General features: G+C 38.3%; 1 protein-coding gene across 2 annotated transcripts in view; it reads right to left on the bottom strand.

Moving 5' to 3' along the window:
- LOC128512881 (rho GTPase-activating protein 12-like) overlaps positions 1–13178 on the bottom strand; it is a 136565-nt gene extending 123387 nt beyond the window's left edge. The window contains exon 1 of one of the 2 annotated variants that reach the window (XM_053486368.1): positions 12964–13178. The gene's annotated coding sequence lies outside the window, so the exon portion shown is untranslated. The remainder of the gene's footprint in view (positions 1–12963) is intronic. The other variant, XM_053486367.1, reaches the window with a different exon arrangement.
- Positions 13179–13607: the final 429 nt, after the last annotated feature.

The following is a 13607-nucleotide window of genomic DNA, read 5'->3' as shown; positions in this document are numbered from 1 at the left end:
TTATCAGTTTTTTTCTGCATTACCAAAATAATTAACCTCATTTCCGAAACCTATACAGTGGAACCTTGAATTACGAGCATAATTCGTTCCGGAAGCAGGCTCGTATTCCAAACCACTCGTAAAGCAAATTTAATTTTCCCATAAGAAATAATCGAAAATCAAATTATTCGTTCCACAGCACTAAAAAATAAATACATAAAAAATAATTAACACAAAATATAAAGTAAAAATAAAACATATTAACCTGCATTTTACCTTTTATAAAAAGTAAAAAGAAATCCCGACAGATACGCGTTTCCGTTCAAGTGTTTCACGCTGTGTGTGTGTGTGTGTGTGTGTGTGTGTGTGTGAAGCCCCAGTCCCGAGAGAAAGTGTATAAACCGGCTCGGTGTCAACTTTTTAAACCTTCTAATGAGTCTTTATTACACAGTAAACCTTTCTTATTTGAATTTCACATAAACACACATTAACAAAAAGACTGTTTTGTCTGAAAAATTAGCAAGGAACAACACTAATGACACTCGTGTGAGCACAAACTAACGGAATCAAAGCTGTAAAGTAAAACAAACAAACAAATTAACCTGCACTTTACCTTTGAAAAGAATTGCGACAGAGCAGTGTTTCTGTGAAGAGCAGAGAATGTGTGTGTTTGTGTGGGTGCATAAGTTTGCACACCCTCGCTGCTTCACACATACACAAACATACGCACGCACACACGCACGCACGCACGCACGCACTCTAACGCGCGCGGTAGTCTTGCGGAATGCTAGCAAACCGCGTTACTCGTAAGTCAAGGTTCCACTGTACAATGTAACCTTGGACTGTGGGTAACTTGATCTGCAAGCACTTGTTAAGATGAGCAAAATTTCTAAATATATTTTAACTTGATAAACAAGCAAGGTCGTATGTAGTATGTAATATGCATGTGCTTTGTCTGCCGAGCATTACACGATCACAAGTAAGGTAATGGATCTTCTTTATGCGCATGTGTGAAAGCCGTCCTGCACGGTAGCCCCCTCTTTCCTTCTCTCCTCTTTTGTCTTACTTCAGCTTCTCACACACCAACACACACACACACACACACACACACAGTATGCGCGCACAAATGAAAAGTGCAGGTAAATTTGTTCTATTTTTACTTTGTATTTTGTATTAATTCTTTTTATTGGAATATTTTTGGGTTGTGGAATGAATTAACTAAGCTTCTATTATTTCTTATTGGTAAATTTGCTTTGATATACAAGTGTTTGATATACAAGCTCGCTTCCAGAACGAATTATGCTTGCAATCCAAGGTTTACCTGTACAGCATATTGTTACGTTCCCTCGTGTATTTGTTGTTTTCTTGTATCTGTTACTTTGTCTCCTCTCTCTAAAGTATACTGCAGGTTCAGCACAGTGGTTGTCCGGGGTTCGCCAATCCTCCAATGAAACCAGACCTGTCGTTATAAAAGAGGCGGGGCTCCCTTGACTTGCCGTCAGTCGTCCTGCTTTCCGGCCAGCGGGCGGCTGTCCATTTTGTGTTGACTGCGCTTTGGTTTTGTGGTGAATTTAAGCTTGCCGTGTTTAGTCTGTATTCTGTCTTCGGTGGCTATCAGTTAGCCTGATTCTGCTGTAGCTTGTTTAAACCTTCGAACACTCGAGACGTATGAAACACCTGCTACTGAATGACGTTTGTAATGAACCTTAAGCACTGCTTTGCCTTGATTAACTCAGCTTTATTGTTATTTAAGTCTGGCTAAAATACCCAAGAGAAAGGAGACAGGTAAACTGGTAACTTAGAATTTAGTTTTTTGTTAATAGCAGGTAAGGAGTGACCACCACCTTTGTATTTTTGTTTTATTAGTTAGAGTAGTTTAGTTGGGCGCCGCATGCGCCGAAGCTTCCGGTTTCTTTTCTACATTTTTTGTTTGGTAGTTAGAGTATTTGGGTTGGGGTTTAGTTATCAGAATTTCTTTTGCTTTTGATGATTTCTTTGTTTTGGTGTCCCTCAGTTTTCTCCTTTCCCTTTAATTTCTTTTGTTTTACATTTTTGAAATTGGTTAAAATAAAACTGCTTTTATCTTTATTCACTTGCCTCACGACTTTCCTTCATGGTTTACCCCTGTGGCAAAACATCTCACTTAAATGTTACAGATCATCCCCATTAACATCTAACACGTAACAATATCATTACTGCAACAAATGTTCATTAGATATTAATTTAGTTAATAGAGAAATAGTACTTTGATTTTAAATGCATGTGCAGAATCTACAAATGATATTCTTTCAGGTTTGTCACGTTTCATTGAAATATAAAAAAAAAATGGTTGTAAATTGTGGGAGGTATTGCGGTAATGAGAGAAATTTATCAAAATTTTTAAAAACTTCAAGCAACTATTTATAATCCATTTTTAAAAATGTGGAATTTTATTTGCTTTTCTACCAGCATTGATGTTAGAGTATTGCGGAAATTTTATGACTTATTTTGGAAATTAGGTGCAAAAAGGTGTTAAATGGTAAGTAAAAGTTTTTTAATTAATGTTTACAAATACTTCAGACTTTGTTGATAATGTCTGAAAGAAATAATTTTAGCATTTTTTAACATTTTCATGCTTGAAATTTTTAAAACCAAGATTTCATAAGAATCCCTCATACAGGAAATGATTACTTTAAGTTATTGCTGCTAAAGATGGATCTATAAACTCTTATTAAAAATGTACTTACTGTATTAATGGTGTGGTTAAAAAAAAAAGTTATGTGTTCTTGTTAAAAGTTGAAAAAAGACAGAATTAAAGACAGGGTACTAACTTTAATGCATGACTGGGTGTATATCTATAATATTTTTTTTAAAAAGGTTGTGTCTGTACATTGGTCAAAACTCGCTCTTTATATCTTTATTCTATCATTTTGTTTGATACATTGGAGGACCCAAAACCAGTTTTAGAAAATTTTCTAAAACGTTTAATGAAACGTTTACACTCTCTCAATGTCTATACTGCTTAATCCTGTATTTCAGGGACGCTGAGCCTATCACAGGAAACGTAGGGCTTGAGGCGGGGTGACACAATGCCAATCCATCGAAGGGCACACACACACACACACATTCACACACTACGGCCAATTTAGGAATGCCACTTAGCCTAATCTGCATGTCTTTGGTCTGTGAGAAACCCACCAAGCATGGAAAAATAGTATCGAACCTGCTATTATGCTGGAAGTACACATTAAAAGAGGATTTAATAGATTAGATTGTGGTCTTGAATGAATGTACATGTGTAACGAGATAAATGTTACAAAAATATAAATTTGAGTTCTAAAGTTCCTTAAGTAAATCCTGCGTTAATGTGAAGGCGCTTCCTATTGTTTACGCCGGCGGCGCTGTTTCCCACTGTGTTGAACAGTCTGCATCAGAGCTATGGAGAACTACTGTGGGTAAGTTGCAATCTTTTGTAACTCCACAATAAAAGTTAAAAATATAATTTTACAAAAAATGTCAGGCACTGTTTGAAAGGTATTTAACAGCATAGGCATTGATTCGTCTGTCAAGTGTGTTTTCTTTCGATATATGTGGTATTTTGATACTTTTATTTTTGTTTTGATGTACCTGGTTTTGCCATGTGCTAATGTGCTAATGAAGAGAAACGTGTTCTGAATAGGTTGAGTTGTAACATTTTCTAGCTTGCCGTTTTGTCTCCTACTGCTCTGTGTGCAGGTAATTATTTCTTTATCATATAATGTGCATAAACGTTACTCTGCAGTATTCTGTGCATTTTCTGTGGTTAAGTAAATATTTGGTGCTAATAGTTTTTTTTTGTGAAAGCACTCAAGAAATGTCATGTTATTTCTCATGCACACAGAGTTCTATAAAATAGATGATGTAAGCCGTGTAATTTATGTAACATGCTTTACCTCATATTCAGACTTTCTATTATTTAATTACTGCATGATTTAAAATGTCTTATACGAACACAAAGCAATATGGAAAAAAGAAACTACATTGAATTAGTTAAGCAAGACTGTTTGGTTGTCATGAAGAAATTCACATTTCAGATTGTTTTATTTTTGTTCATTTTTTTTTATATCATCATACTGTATATGGTTATGTTAAGTGCAGCAGAGCTATGGAGAACTGCTGTGGGTGGAGTTGTAACATTTTCGAGCTTGCCGTTTTGTCTCCTACTGCTCTGCGTGCAGGAACCAAATAAATTGTATCATCATCTAAGTCCTGAGTGTGTGCTGATGAAGGGTGGGACAAACCAGGTCGGAGAAAAAAAATCAAGAAGGTCACATTGGTGCCGTGACTCCGGACTTCAATCAAGGTGGTCGAAGACCATCTTAACATCGAACCGGCAGGCCTGTCTTTATTCTTCAGTGCACAGAACTTTCAGCTAAGCTTAACACTTCTACAAAAGACTCTTGAATAGACGTTACGAGGGGGTTTGTCAGTATTACTGAATTTAGGTTTCACAGTATTTATAGAACATTGCGTACACTTTTTTTTTCTTTTTCCTTTTCTCAGTTGTACTCCTTTATTACTTGATTATGGAAAACGCAAGGGTGACCGAATCTCGTTATGCGGGCACTCCTGTCAATGTTGGTTGAGGGAGAGGTCTGTTAGTGACACTGGTTCCTTTCTCAGGCATTAGCCCTAGCCCTACTATGTGTAGTGTAAACAATGGTATGGGCATAGAAGCAAATGCAGTTCCAGCTCTAAATGCACATGTGTATTATGCCAATTCTGAAACTGCTCAGCCAATTAACACATCTACGCTAGTTTATAACAGTGACATAATGAGTCAGATGGCTAACATAGTGCAGCAAGTATGTCTTCAGCTGGCAGATAGTGTCCTTGCACTATTGAATTTGCACAGTCAAACAGAATCTGTATCAAAGCATACTCCGAATAATCACAAAGGTAGATTTACACCTGACCAGAATTCCATGTCAAGTACCTCACAGATCCAAGTTGTGCGTCAGAGGGAAGTCAAAGATCCTCTGATTTTCAGGCACTGTTACGCTTGATAAGTGGGTGGAACTCATAAAAAACTTTATAAGAAAAGGGTTTCTGCCTATTGAAGAGCAAGGTGATGAGATCTTAATTCACCTGAGAGGCAAAGCCAAAGATGTTGTTAAAATGGGGATGCTGTCAAGCAGTTTAAATATCAGAATAAATCCTGATACAATCTACACACTATTACGCAAGTGTTTCGTTTTTTTAGTTGCCAACAGTATTCTCTCATCTCACTGCAAGATTTCTACATTACTCTTCCAGAACCTTAGAAGGACCCCTTCGAGTACTGGTTGCGCTTGAACCATACTGCAGATGTCACAGCTGAATGTCTAAAGCAACAAGGAAAGGTGCTGGACAATCAACTGATTGAAGTCACATGCATGTTCATCAGGAATTGTCCAAATTCAGATCTTGCGTTGACATTTCGTTCAAAGACCATTGACAAATGGACAGCCTATGAAGTGCAAGAGATCCTAATTGAGTATTATTCAGAGAAAAATCTCAAAGCCATAAGGACATAGATCAGGTGACTGTGAACAAATGTTTCCTGTTAATGAAATGCATTTAAGTCCTAGCACATGCTCAGTGAAAGTTAAACAGGATTCAATTCAGGCAAGACAGTCAGAAAATATGGCTCTGGAAAAGGTCATCGACATGCTGGAGAGGGTTTTGATGAAGCAGTAATGCTCAGGCAACTAAAGAGAACAGGAGGAGGAGCAACTTGCCTAAAATTGCAGGTCTGAATGAAACAGGTCAAATGTTTAGTAATGTATCCTCAGACAAAACAATCATCTTTCAGGGTGTACAAAGAGTTACAAAAGCCGATAGCTTGTTTTACACGTCTGTCTCAGTTGAGAAGAATATTATCTTTAAAGCTTTAATCGACAGTGGATCAATGGCATGTACTATCAGCAAGTCTGCTGAAGAAAGTTTGCTGACGAGTAACCCAGATATGACAAGTCAGTCAGCACAAGATATTGTCACAGGTTGTGGTGGTCACCAAGTTACTCATACCGCAATCTATGATCTTAAAGCTACAGTGTATGGCTGCTCCATGACAATTCCTGCTTTGGTTGTGCCTGGGAAGACCGAAGAGATGATTTTGGGCACAAACGTCATAAAACGACTTCTCATGCAATTGAGAGAAACCGATGGTTACTGGAGGCTCATGGTTAAGTCAAGTTACAACGAAAATGATGAGTGCTCTATTTTCCTTGGTTGGTCATTTATGTGAGTGTATTACAGGGTAATGATGATGTGTGTGTGTGTGTGTGTGTGTGAACCCCCTTCCGTCCCAAGAGTGAGTGTGAGAACCGGCACGGTGTCAAATTACGCGAGCGCACAGACATAAGAGAGGCTAAGGAAGAAAATGGATTTTTAACCTTCTAATTAGACTTTTCCTCCTTTCTTATTTGAGTTTTACATAAACACACAATAAAACGGAAAGACTGTTTTGTCGGAAAAATGAACAAATGAACCGGCACTTTAGAATCGTGACAGAGCAGTGTTTCTGTGTAGGGCAGAAACACCCCCTCTCTGCTTCACTCACACACACCACACCACACACACACTAAACGCACGCGTGAGAGAGAGAGAGAGTGTGACCCGGCACGGTGTCAAATTACACGTTGCACACACATTACAGGCTGAAACATAGAGGGAGAGAGAAAATGGATCTTTTACCTTCTAATGAGACTTTCTTTTGCTTTACACTTTCTTTTGCACGTGTGTTATAAGAAACAGTCTACGCGGGCTGTACACACATGCTTACAAACACAAAATAAAATGTGTTTTACACACACACGTGGTCACAGTGTTATAGTAAACAGTACACGTGTGCACGGATGTTGATTATACCAGTAAGCACTAAGACCCAGCAGTGGATACGAGCACTAAGACCCAGCAGCGGATACGAGCACTAAGACCCAGCAGCGGAGACTATTTAACCACAATTCCGCAGCGCAAGAGCAAGAAAAACCGTTGGCTCAGTTGCACATGCGTGATACATGGTACTCGGCACGATTTGGTTTTGATTTGGAAAACAAGCAAGTCTTGGTTTACGCTCTAGAGGTCCTCTGTGGAGAGAGGAGAACCTTTCAGAAGGACAACCATCTCTGCATCAGGCCTATATGGTAGGGTGGTTAGAGAGTCTCATCAGACCTGAGAATTTTGTTTCACATGGTCTGAGAGTCCTTCAGGTGCCTTTTAGCAAACTACAGGTAGGCTGCTATGTGCCTTTTACTAAGGAGTGGCTTCCATTTGGCCACTCTACCATATAGGCCTGATTGGTGGATTGCTGCAGAGATGGTTGTCATTCTGGAAGGTTCTCCTCTCTCCACAAAGGACCTCTGGAGCTCTGACAGAGTGACCATCAGGTTCTTGGTCACCTCCCTGACTGAGGCCCTTCTCCCCCGATCGCTCAGTTTAGATGGCCGGCCAGCTCTAGGAAGAGTACTGGTGGTTTCAAACTTCTTCCACTTACGGTGATGAAGGCCACTGTGGTCATCAAGACCTTCAAAGCAGCAGAAATTTTTCTGTAACCTTTCCCAGATTTGTGCCTCGAGACAATCCTGTCTCGGAGGTCTATAGACAATTCCTTTGACTTCATCCTTGGTTTGTGCTGTGACATGAACTGTCAACTGTGGGACCTTATATACTGTAGACAGGTGTGTGCCTTTCCAAATCATGTCCAATCAACTGAATTTACCACAGTCGGACACTAATTAAGCTGCAGAAACATCTCAAGGATGATCAGGGGAAACAGGATGTGTCTGAGCTCAATTTTGCAAAGGATGTGAATACTTATGTACATGTGCTTTCTAAATTTTTTAATTCTTAATAAATTAGCAAAAATCTTAAGTAAACATGTTGTCATTATGGGGTGTTGTGTTAAATTTTTTTATCCATTTTAGAATAAGGTTGTGACATAACAAAATGTAGAAAAAGTGATGTGCTAATTAAATATATATTTATTCATTTTCTTATTTATTTATTTCCATACATATTTATTGTTGGTCTTTGGGCTGCTCCCATCGAGGGGTCGCCACAACTTGGCACAGGTTTTACACAGAGATGCCCTTCCTGACACAACCCTCCCATTTTATCCAGGCTTGGAACTGGGACTGCATGAAGTGGCTGGGTAGTATGGGGTATAGCAACTCTCCAATGGCAGGGCTTGGTCCGCCTAGGCTACCACTTCCCTTTTTTCATATATATTTATTTATACATTTATTCATTTCCACATTTATTTATTTCCATTTGTATTTAGTCCTATATTTCTTTACCCATATGTTAATAAGTTTGATGCCATTGTAAATGTTTTCTTCTAAAACACAGATTTTTGTATTTTTAGTGCCCTGTTTTAAAGCATGATGTCAAGTTATTTACACTCACTAGCCACTATGTTAGGTAACTTGCAAGTACTAACTAGGACCTTTTTGCCCATAGTATTTAAAAAAAAAATTCTTTCATTTTTGTGAAGCTGCTTTGAGACAATGACCATTGTTAAAAGCGCTATATAAATAAAATTAAATTGAATTGAATAGTGCTAGTACCCTTTTGCCCTCAAAGCTGCCTTAATTTTAGCTGCTATTGCCAATTTGCTCCAGAAATGCATTGGATTTGCTCTTTTTCTAACCATTCTCTGTAAACCCTAGTAAAGGTTGTGCATGAAACTCCCAGTATATCAGCAGTTTCAAAAATACTCAGACCAGCCCTGATACCAACAATCATACCACGTTAGTCACTCTTCTTCCCCATTCCAATCCTGGAGTTGAACTTCAGCAGACTGTCATGACAAAGTCCACATTCAATTAAATTTTCAATTCAAATTTATTTGTATAGCGCTTTTAACAATTGGCATTGTCCCAAAGCAGCTTTACACAATCAAAGAACTATTTAAGTTTGTATGGAATTTGAATGTGTATGAATCAAAATAGTCCCTGATCTAATTAGCCAATCACTTGGCAAACCAAGCATTAGAATGGGGAAGAAAGGGGATCAGCGATACAGTATTTGCATTAAAAAGCAAAGTTTACCTAATGAATGGCCGGGGGGTGTATATAAATGTGAACGAAGAATATCTGGTCATTTTCCATTTTCCAAATGTTGAATATCAAGCAATGATGTAAAATCAATCCAAATGTATTGTGGTGAGCCAAAGCCTGTAGCCATAAAAAAATCACTTGTAAATGAGACTAATCAGAAAAAAGGCTTAAGTTTGTTTGGGAGCATAAAGAGTGGACTTGGAAAAATGGAAAAAGCATCCATCATTCAGTATATATTCAAGTCATCAACTGACCTCGTTTTTAGGAACATAGAACTGCTGATTCTAGACCTGAGGCAATAATAGAGACAATAACAGAGGCAATAATAGATCCTAACACTGCACCCACAGCTTTGTACGGTAGGCCTTAGGCATGATGGGTGCATAACTTCAGCAGCCTCTTTTCTTACCCTGACATGCCCACCACACTGAAACTGTGTAAATCTGGACTACTCAGACCACAATTTTCAATGCGCAAAAGTTTAATATTTATGCTGCCCCAGAAAACTTTTTTCCTGGTTAGCCTCAGTGATAAGTGGTTTTCTTAAAGCGACACACTTCTTTAGTCTCAATCCCTTGATTCCTCTTCACATTATGCATGTGGATATGCTTTACTTTCCCTATTAAACACAGCCTAAACACTGCAAAATGTATGACTGTAACAGTATATTGGTGGGTATCAAACAAAACAAAAAAAATGGCCATTTGTTGGCATGGCGCCTAAATGACGCTCATTAGGTAGGCCACAGTAATAGGCACCAGCTGGTGAGCAATCCATACTAATGGATCCTGGGCTTCTCCCCGTGCTATAAAACACAGCAGGGAGTGTAGCTTGGGGTCTGTTGGGCTGCCAATCTCTATGAAGCGGAGTTGTGCGATGGACACGTGCTAAAACGCGAAAGAGCGGCATGTTACGCGCCCCATGCAGGCATCTTCGTGCGCCGCAACGAGGACAGCCACAAGCTTTCCCGTGACTCCTAAACGAAAAACCCCCAGCTGGCAGAAAAAAAGACTCGCGCGCCCAAGAGAGAGCTGGGAGGGAGATCAAGTTGCATGGTAAAAAACGTTAACAGCAAAAAATAATGCTGTGTTTATAGTAAAAGTAAGAGCATTTCCATATAAACAAAATGTAATAACTCACAGGATTAGGAGCAATCAGCTACGCTAAGCTTTAGTTTGTTTGGGAGAATAAAAAGTGGACTTGAAAAAATGGAAAAAGCTATGAAAAAAGATCATGTGTTCTGATGAGTTAAGATTTACCCTGTTTTAGAGTTATGGGTGCATCAGGGTGGGAAGGAAAGCGCATGAAGCAATGCACCCATCATGCATAGTGGCCACTGTACAAGTGGTACACTGTCTGGAGGCAGTTTTATGATCTCAGGTTTTTTCAGTTGGTCAGGTCCAGGCTCCAGGATATTAAATCAATAGACTTTTTTTTTCCCTGATGGCACAGGCTTATTACAGGACTCAAATAGTAAAATAGATGGTCTGGGAGCATGAGGAATAAGTCACACATGAACTGTCTACCACATTTTGGGCTGCAATCATATCTTAAGGTAATTTGTTGCTATTGAACACGTTACTTTAGTGACTTGGGCAGTGCAAGTACAGTAAAACCTGCTATCACAGTTAATAGTTAACAATTATATATGTTGTGCTGTTAAGGCAGTGTACACTGTCCTGTGTTTGTGCTCCTTTCACTCTGTTGCATATCTGCAAAATTAAATTTTGTTTACAGGTTAATTGATTTGTGAATTTATTCGCCATTGACATGATTTTACTAAAGTTTTAAAGCCCTTCAACCCTTCAGCCCTTCAACATGTTATGTCATTTTCCAATCAGACCAAAGAGAAGCAAGCTAGACTCAGGGGAGCACAAGTGGTTCAGAACAGGTACCAAATGGATCGTTATAACTCGCAAACAGTGCATTTTGCTCCAAGGTTGATATCATTCCATTGTACTTAAAACCAAATGTTTTAATACAAGTCTCATAGGTGCTCTGAGGGACGCCCAACTAATAATAATCAGTCAGCACCTGTACAGCAGGTGCTTTGGTTACAGAAAAACCCTTAAATCTGACACAAACAAAAGGACTGCAAAACATCTAGGACTGCACTGTGATCATGAAGTTCATATAGTGAGCATTAAACACTCACTAGCCACTTAATAGAAACTCTAATAGAAAATTTTAAAGCAATACTCATTCAATTGGCAGTTAATCATGTAGCAGTTGTATAATTCATAAAATCTTGCACATACAGCTTCTATAAATCACCCCCACCCCTAAAAGCATCAATTTAATTTCATTTGTATAGTGTTATAACAAAGCAGCTTTACACAATCAAAAGAAAATAATTGAAATGTGTATGAAATGTGAGAGAATGTGTATGAATCAAATGGGTCATGCTTGATAAGCAAGCTGAGAGCAACTGTGGCAAGGAACTAGACTCAACAGGGAATCCATCCTCATTTGGGTGATAAGGATCAACAACGATGCCACTGTCTAATGCTGTCTCCAAGTCATATTACATAAAATTACCATTCAGGAACACAATTTTCCATGAGTGCTAACTTTTTAGGTTGAGGTTCATGCCAGTTATAAGTAATGTTGAGTCTCAACATAAACATGACATCCACAGTATACAATAAGTTTTAATTATCCATGGTTACTTTTCAGTTCTTTTTCATTTCCTTACAGTATGGTAAATCTACTTCTTCTTGTTGGTAATACAGAGTGATAAATAGTAATGAATTACTGAAACAATATGTATTAATTTATAATAAAATGGATTAATATAAAAAAGACACTCTCATGCACTTTTTTATTCACTGGAACTCATACCACTTTATAATAACCCTCTCCAAACTTACAAACTTCAGAGGACAGCAAGATAGCACATTTTCTGCTGACACATGACTGGCTGGTTGGGCAAGGTCGTGAAACGGCAGTTCTACAGCAGGTGTCCGGGTTAAAGTGGCAGTTTAATTTATGATGTACTTAAATAAATAGATAGGTATTTTATTCATAGGTAAATGTAGATATTCCTTGCAACCACAATGCGTTCCTAGATATTGTCTTTCGCCTGTTATAAAAGTCGTGATTTATTATTATTATTATTATTATTATTATTAATATTAACACAAAGTTGCTTTAAACATTTAGATAGCTGGAAACTATTTTTCTGCAATGACTTATGTGTGACCCAGCTGTAAAGAAGCGCTAAATATCAGTTTAAATTCACAGACAGATCACTTTGTACTGTTGACAACTACAGCTGCTGTTCTCAAACACCGGAAACAAAAATACTAGATTCCAAACCGAACGAACTGGAAAAAAAACTTTAAATGCCTTTAGTCAACATAACTACACCTGCCACTTGTCGCTACAGTAAACTTAACGTTGCTTAAATGAACTTCTCTGTTGCTAAAAGTTTGACTACCTGCGTTACTCAACACACCTTACGTCTTTTTTGAACCTAACACAGGAACAGATTTCGTCTCGGTGAAGTTAGTTTAGCCACCTTGCTAGCAATTGAAGTTACATGGCTGAGTTAATCCTCTTGGGGGTTTTTTTCGCTAACGGTTTATTTGCATATCCTTCACCGACGAAACAACACAAATATACCTTATTTGACAGCTTTTGGCTACAAATATCTAATAGACAGGAATCATTGCCAGGTAAAATGATTAGCTATTGGGCTACCTGAGATAGCTGTAACAGGTCCTGAACTCGGACAAGCAGGAACAGGTTCTATCTCATTCCTTTGCGTGGGAAACGGGAGTTACCTAACGCGAACTAAAATCTTCAGTGGTATACAGTTTCGTTACCATATCTATATGACCGGCTTGGTTATCTAAATTAAGCTTCGACACAAAATTATAAACTGTTTTGGCGAAATTAAATAATGCATCCAGTATACACACACCTTTAGGGTATCATACCTGGAACTTCTGTACGGAATTTTCTTTGTCATTCGAAGATATCCAGTGATGTGTTCGTCCTTGTTTTTCCCCCTTTGAAAAATATACCAATAAGTCAATACACTAGCGTGAGGCCTGCAACTTATCCTATTTACAGTTTGTGTTTTAACAGAACAAAAAAACTATAGTGTGAAGACACTCCCTCGTAGCCGTCCCACTGTTTTCTTGTGCGCGCTCCCGCAATTGCGCGCACCCGCGAGTCCATTAAACATATGAATTAAGTTCATCGTGACAGCAGTTTGAGGCTGCGTGTACCATCGTGCGGACAAAAACATCCAGCAATGAATTTTAATTGACTCGTTTTGTCTTTGTGTTCAGACGCAGCGTTAAAAAATACTGGTAGGCGTGTATGGCGAGTCTTTTGTGTGTGGTTTATACAGATTTTACAACACACAAGGTATTCTATGAATAATTGCATATTGTTTAAAACCGTATATTGTCTGAATAGCTTGTGTGATAGTTATATAAAATATAGTTTGCATTTAAAATTAGCCATATGTAAAAATGGAAATTATGTATTCTGGAAAATTTTCTGGGGCCAATGGTTTAAAAAGGGATAGTCCTGGGAAAACCAGGATAGCACTGGGAG

Source organism: Clarias gariepinus, chromosome 25 (assembly GCF_024256425.1).
Source record: "Clarias gariepinus isolate MV-2021 ecotype Netherlands chromosome 25, CGAR_prim_01v2, whole genome shotgun sequence".
In the NCBI taxonomy this organism is placed as follows: domain Eukaryota; kingdom Metazoa; phylum Chordata; class Actinopteri; order Siluriformes; family Clariidae; genus Clarias; species Clarias gariepinus.
Note: the sequence above shows the minus strand (reverse complement) of the source record. Positions and strands in the feature narration are given on the sequence as shown.